Genomic DNA, 7,255 nt, shown 5'->3' on the forward strand with positions numbered 1-7,255 from the left:
GTTGGCTTATCAACAAACAGTTGCTGTTCAGAGTCCAAAGAGAATCTGAATATCAGTTTACTTACTGAATTGACTGAAATGAAATGGAATTTAGCCCAATCCTGCAACCCATCTGGAGAAGAGTTCACATACACTGTCTGGGATGGGGAAGACAGCACACATACACACACACGCACCCATGCACGCACTCACACACACTCACACACACACACACACACACACACACACACACACACACACACACCTCGCCCAAGCACAAAGCACACACCTCGCCCAAGCACAAATATAACCTACTCTCAAATCTTGCTTGCAAAACACTCTTCAGGTCAGGGTTTGAATTAAATGTTGACTTTAGGATGTGCTATGGATGTCCTCATCTGTATTCTTGAAGCTATAACCACATTAATGTTACTACAGCGAGCCCCTCACTAGAGAAGGGGGCAGCTGCATCCCAATATGGCGTACGGAGTATGTACGAGTAGGTGTGTCGAAAGGAAAGTAGTGGGCGTGTGGAAAGGAGTGGGTGAGTCGAAAGCTCTCTGCTATAGGTAAGAAGGTTTTGATTGAGCTGTGTTTTTAAACCGTTGCAACTACCGTAACATTGAGCTACCGTACTGAGAGAGTTTAGACTTCTGTTTTTAAGCCAGATGAGTCTGAACCGTAAATCACTGTTCGTTTTACACAAATTATAGTACATTTTCACTTATAAAACTGACAATAGTTTATTTTTCATTAAAAGTATTGATGATGGATGTACTCCATGCGTTGTGTGCGTGTGCAGCTGTCACCCTGATATTGACAACTAGGTAGCTACTTCCCTACGCCGTTGCTGGACAGTAGTGCTTGTCAAGCGGGAGCGAAGGGCACTGTGTCCTGTTGTTGTTACCATTCATGCCCTCCCCATTGAGTAGTAGACTGTATGTATGTATCAAGGTAACATCTAGACGGTTATCAATATTAGTTATTTCTTGTGTAGACTGCTATCCTACTTGAAATAATATCATTTGAGAGAAAAAAAATAGCCATGTTAGCTATCGAGTATGAAGCACTTCAAGTAGGCAGGCACATCGATTCAGCACCCGGTGCACTGGTTGCCGGCTTATCGACTCGTCGTACAGCCCAATCAGCAACTCAAAACGGTCTTGAGTGGCAACAAATCTGCTCAATTAGCTGATTCACTTTCCATATACCCACTCCTTTCGACACACCCACTCGTCCATACTCCGGTCGCCATATTGGCCTGTAGCTACCCATACTTGCCTCACTAGGTGAACTTAATGCACTGTAGTGAAACAGCGCCTTCATGTGGCTTTACGCTGACATAGAAAACCTGCCCTCAACACTTCTGCTGGTCAGATGTGCTGAAAACTCCATTACTACTTCTGAACCAGGGACATCGGGTATGGCATGGAATGGCAGTTGACATACTGTAGCTCAACACCAACATTTTAAAATAGGATACAAAAATCATTCCAATCCTGATTAAAAGGCAAATGCAGTTTAGCGGGGTTAGTTTGCTGACTTCAGGACCATGCGGACTCCTGGGAGGTGGAGGTAGGCTGTTTGTATGGCTGGCTGGCTGGCTGGCTGGCTGGCTGGCTGTTTGTATGGCTGGCTGGCTGGCTGGCTGGCTGGCTGGCTAGCTGGCTGTTTGTATGGCTGGCTGGCTGGCTGGCTGGCTGGCTAGCTGGCTGTTTGTATGGCTGGCTGGCTGGCTGGCTGGCTGGCTGGCTGGCTGGCTGGCTGGCTAGCTGGCTGTTTGTATGGCTGGCTGGCTGGCTGGCTTGATTGAGCTGAATGAAGCTATTGATTGAGCTGAATGAAGCTACAGCAACAAGGTGATGGCTGGAGTCCATTTTGCTTGTATTTGCTGTTCTCCAAATAGCATTTTAGAGATTTTAAATTGTGTAGAAATGCAGTAAATGAGCTTCAATTTTATACAAATTCATTGGAATTCTAAATCCAAGTTTATTGCCATATGCACAGGATACAGCGCAGTGAACAGTACAATTAAGTGATTATTTGCAAGCTCTCTTTTCAGTTCAACAGCTAAAAATGTTTTCAATAAAAATAAAGTAAGAAACATAATATATATGCATGCAGGAATGTACTTCACTGTTGAACTAATTCATAGTGATATTGTTCTACACTACAGTCAAATTTTAGGGGAACACTGAAAATATGACAATGCATATAGACCTAGGGATCCTGTAGCAATTATTGGACTGTTTTTATTCATCCCAGTCATGTTATCAGGAAGAAGAATATGGATCTCATCCACTAAAGTGATATGGTCCTCAGAGCTAGATGAACAGGTAGGTCTTCTTGGATTACATTATGAAGAAGACGACCAGCACTGGCAAACTGGTTTAATATGTTAACACCAGATATTTTTTTCCTTATCCACAAAACAACTTGCTGCAATACCTATTTATGACATTTGTTATTGCATTAATAACTGCAAATGAATGATTCAGTTATCTGGAAAATATATTGCATTATAAATGTAAAATGTTAATACATTATCTGCTGATTTATGTAATATGTATTACATTATAATGAATTATTACATTATCTGGTGGCTACTACATTATCAGTTATGTTAACAGCATTTCAATGTTTGATATAAAAGAATGTGGATCTCATCCACTAAGGTGATATGGTCCACAGAGCTAGATGGATCTCGTCCGCTAAGGTGATATGGTCCACAGAGCTAGATGGATCTCGTCCACTAAGGTGATATGGTCCACAGAGCTAGATGGATCTCGTCCACTAAGGTGATATGGTCCACAGAGCTAGATGGACAGGTAGGTCTTCTTGGATTACATTATGAAGAAGACGACCAGCACTGGCAAACTGTGAGTTTGTTATTGTTAAAGTATGTTAACACTTGAAATTATAACCTTATCCACAAAACTACCATATTTCCAGTTCTTCTTATTTGTTATTTCTATTTCTTGTGTTTTTGTTCTACCTTATGTTATTGTATTATTACATTACATTACTGCATTTCTGTGTTTAGAGCTTGCAGGAAAGGCATATGCCTGTGATATGTGGTTGTCCCACCTAGCTATCTTAAGATGAATGCACTAACTGTAAGTTGCTCTGGATAAGAGCGTCTGCTAAATGACTAAAATGTTAAATGTAAAAAATGTACTTGTGCATGTGAGATTAAAACTTGAAATAACTTGGTGCTCAAAAGATTACAATAATTATTTATGGCATATACACTACTGCATTATTAACTGCAATTGATTGATGATATTATCAGGAAAAGTTATTGCATTATAAATGTTAAATGTTAATACATGATCTGCGGATTTGTGTAATATGTATTATATTATAATTAATTATTACATTATCTGGTCGCTATTACATTATCAGTTATGTTAACATTATTTTAATGTTTGGTATTAAACAGTCAGTCAGTGACATCTTCAGGAGTGATGACCAGTGGTTCTGAGTTTTTACCAGTGTAATTATTACCAGGGCTGAAGAATGGATAGAGTTTCTCAGTGAATGTTCAGCCAGTGAAAGAGTAGATATGAGACCTGGCCTCCACATTGTTGAAGGAACTGACACTCGTCATAATCCACAAACACCCCCACCTTCTGGGGCTTCTCTCTCAGGCAGAGGGTAACAGAGGGTCCAGTGATAGCCTTGTACTGTCCATTCCTCAGCCACACAGTCCAGGATCTATTATTAGGACTCCGTGTAATCATCCCCTTCCTGTTGATGGACTATCTGGCCACTCCTGAAGTCCACCCAGTCTCCCCCTTCACCTGAACCTCATAGTAGAATCTCCCTCGGGACAAACCCTCCTTTCCCAGACACAGAGACAGTCATCAGACCTCTCTGGGTTGTCAGGGAGATCATGTCATTTGTCTTTATATCCATACCTCACTTGTTTCCTGTCTTCAGACAGGATGAGTTGGGGATGTGCTGTATCACGATCTAGAGTCACATCCACTGTGGAGAGAAACATACACTTTATTAGAATGAGAACATGTCAGTGGATATATAACATACATCTGGGGAACTGCATTTTACTGTATTAAACACTTGTTTCTGTCATATGGCTATTTTTCCACTTGAATATGACATCTAAACTAATGCAATAGTCTAATATATAATAATAATAATAATAATATAATGTAAACAGTCTAGCTAGATAGACTAGACAGTAGACATGCTTGCCAGTCTCAGAGCACTTTGTGACACACAGGGCTGTTGAGTTAAAGAGACTAACTGAAGCGTAACATGCACTGACCAGGATATTTTCGGACTGTTTCAAGTTCTAAAATTCAACGAAAAATAGGACAACTTTACTTGAAGGGCGCATACATAAGGAATATATAGAACCTTTATGACACCAGTCATAACAACTTTATGTTGCAGTATCATTTATAACAATCTTCATAATACTTTTACTAAACATCATTCATAAGGAGTTTTTTATATCTTTTTTTATCCACTGTACAACATAAGTTTGTATTGTACTCAACCCCCTGACAAACTAGTACATGGGTTCCCAAACTTTTTCACTCAGACTCCCCTTCCAGCATTGGGGAACATCCCGTGCCCACCCCCCCAATAATAATAATAATAATAACTATATATATGATGATTTATTACTTTTATTTTAAGAATCACTTATTCATTATGTTCCTCAACATAACAACCTGCCAGTGGGATGACTGTTTCCTCACTGGGTTCACTCATATGTCTCTCTCCATAGACAGCACACATTCTGACTCTGCAGGAGGTGTGTGTGGGTGTTAGGGAGTACACACACTTGTCTCCGTCTGTTAGCAGTGTGTCCCACTCCTCCTGTCCCTCCTCTCTGTACTCCTGTCTGTAGTGGAACACAGACCGTCCCTCTGCATCCTCCGCTGGTCTTCTCCAGGTCAGACTGACTGAGTTTCTGTCTGCTGACTGGACTACCAGACTCCCAGGCCCAGACCCTGACCCATTCTCTGTCACAGTGATGTCACTGAACCTGTCCTCTGCTCTGTGTCTGATCTGGTACCCAGTATGTGCTGATGCACTGCCTGCAGTAACTGTGTCCACAGGGAATGGAGACCGTGTCCCTCTGAACACACAGAGCATCTGAACTGATCCTCAGTCAGCAGACTGTCACTGAGAGAGAGAAAGAGGGGGATGGGGGGAGTACCTGCACCACCTGTAAATATGATTTGTATGTAGTTTGTCCTGTAGAGTATTTATCAGAGTGAAACTGAGCCTTGGTTAGTGTTTATCCCTCAGACAGCCTCTCTCTCTGACTCACCTCCTGCTCATGACTTCAGGGTCTCCCTCAGGCTCCATACAGTCTAATGTCTCTTTAAGACTGGACTGCTCAGACAGATCTCACTCAGAAAACCTAGCCAGTAAACATAAACAGTTATGACTATATATAGAGTAGAATATAAGGCTCTATCTATAATCTTCTATGATTACATTTCTCTAAAACAGGCTATAGGCTACATGTGCACCACCAAGTCAGAACAGTAGGCTAAGTTATGAGGGGGAAAGGGACCAAATTATTAGGTGAGGCACATGGGCTACTAACAGCTTACTACACAACATACACTTAGTATTACTTTCTTAGCTACAGTATACATATCTCCCTGCCATATTACCATTTATGCAGCAGCATACAATACATTTTTGGACTCACCTTGTTGTGCTCACTTGAACAGGAAGGTGGCACGGCGGTCCTTCTTGTGGGCAAATTTTGTCATCAAACTTTGTCATGAAATCTGCCGTTCTCTGGATTTATGGTGCTTTCAAGACAACTGGGAACTTGAGAAGAAAAAAAAAGTTTAATCATGACGTCAGTGATCTTCAAGTCGGAGCTCTAGAAAGAGGCCCGAGTTCCCGACTTGGAATTCCGAGTTTGTTTTCAGAGTTCCCAGTTGTCTTGAACTCACTGAAGTCTGAGATTTCCCAGTTCAGTCCTGTTTTTTGGGACGTGGCAGAAGTCATGCTGAATTGACAGCATGGCCAATGTGCAACCTTTTCTGCTCCATGGTTTGTTGCAAGTGAATGTTTATCCTTTTAAGCTTGGAAAATAGACCCTAAAACACAGACTTGGACCACACACCCTCTCCACTGAATAGCAGGCTAGTGATTGCTTTGCAAAGCTTGCAGTTAGCCACTGATTCCTTCCAAACCACTCATTGTTGAATTTGCGATTTCCAACTTGTTGTGTAATGATTATGTCCAATGGCCGATGAGCACTGATACGTTTTATCTCAAATGTCTCTTCATATGACAAGGATTTAAAAGAATTTGCCAGTAGATTGTCGACTTGATCCATGATGATGAGTGATTGTCTAGCTTGCTAGCTAAGATTTTGAAAGTATGATGTCGACATGATCAGTCCAATCAAAGCTATGGTAGCAATAACATGATTTGACATAATTTTATCTGTGGCCAATGACCTTGAGCCTTCTTGGATGGGCACTTCTAATGTAAATCTATGGCAGCACCCAAGGGGCTTGAATTTTCAAGCTCTCCCCGTAGATATTGCGGTGACTTAGTGTCCCCATGAGTGACAGAACACTGAGCCAATCACCTGCCCTGAATGATGGGTCACCACTGATTGTCACCTTTTATAAAGCACAGTTGTTTTTTATCGACAACATTTTATAAAATGCTTGTTTATGTGCCCTTCCCAAAGATGCAGATATAAATAATAACATACAAATAAAAACATAGTAACAAAATTATTTCTTGCAAGCTCTTCTTGCGGTTCAACAGCAAAATGAAGTATCCAACAAATACATAGTAAGAAAGATAAAGATGCAGGACAGTTGTGTCACACCCTGGCTCTGGGACTCTATATGTTGAGCCAGGGTGTGTTCATTCTATGTGTTTATTTCTATGTTGGTAGTTCTGTTGTGTTTATTTCTAGGTTGGCCAGAGTGACTCCCAATCAGAGGCAACGAGTGTCAGCTGTCGTTGGTTGTCTCTGATTGGGAGCCATATTTAAACTGTCTGTTTTCCCTTTGTGTTTGTGGGTTCTTGTTCCAGTTGGTCATTGTTACCGTTGGACGTTACGAGTCGTTTATTGTTTTGTTGGTTGTGTATGTTATCACTGAAGATAATAAATACCATGTTCGTTCAACACGCTGCGCATTGGTCTCTCCCTGACGATCGTGACAGAAGAACCCACCATACAAGGACCAAGCAGCGTGTCCAGGGGCAGATCTTGGACTGGACATGGGAGGAAGCGCCGGGAAAGGAGATGGAG

This window comes from Coregonus clupeaformis, unplaced genomic scaffold (assembly GCF_020615455.1).
Source record: "Coregonus clupeaformis isolate EN_2021a unplaced genomic scaffold, ASM2061545v1 scaf1041, whole genome shotgun sequence".
Lineage (NCBI taxonomy): Eukaryota > Metazoa > Chordata > Actinopteri > Salmoniformes > Salmonidae > Coregonus > Coregonus clupeaformis.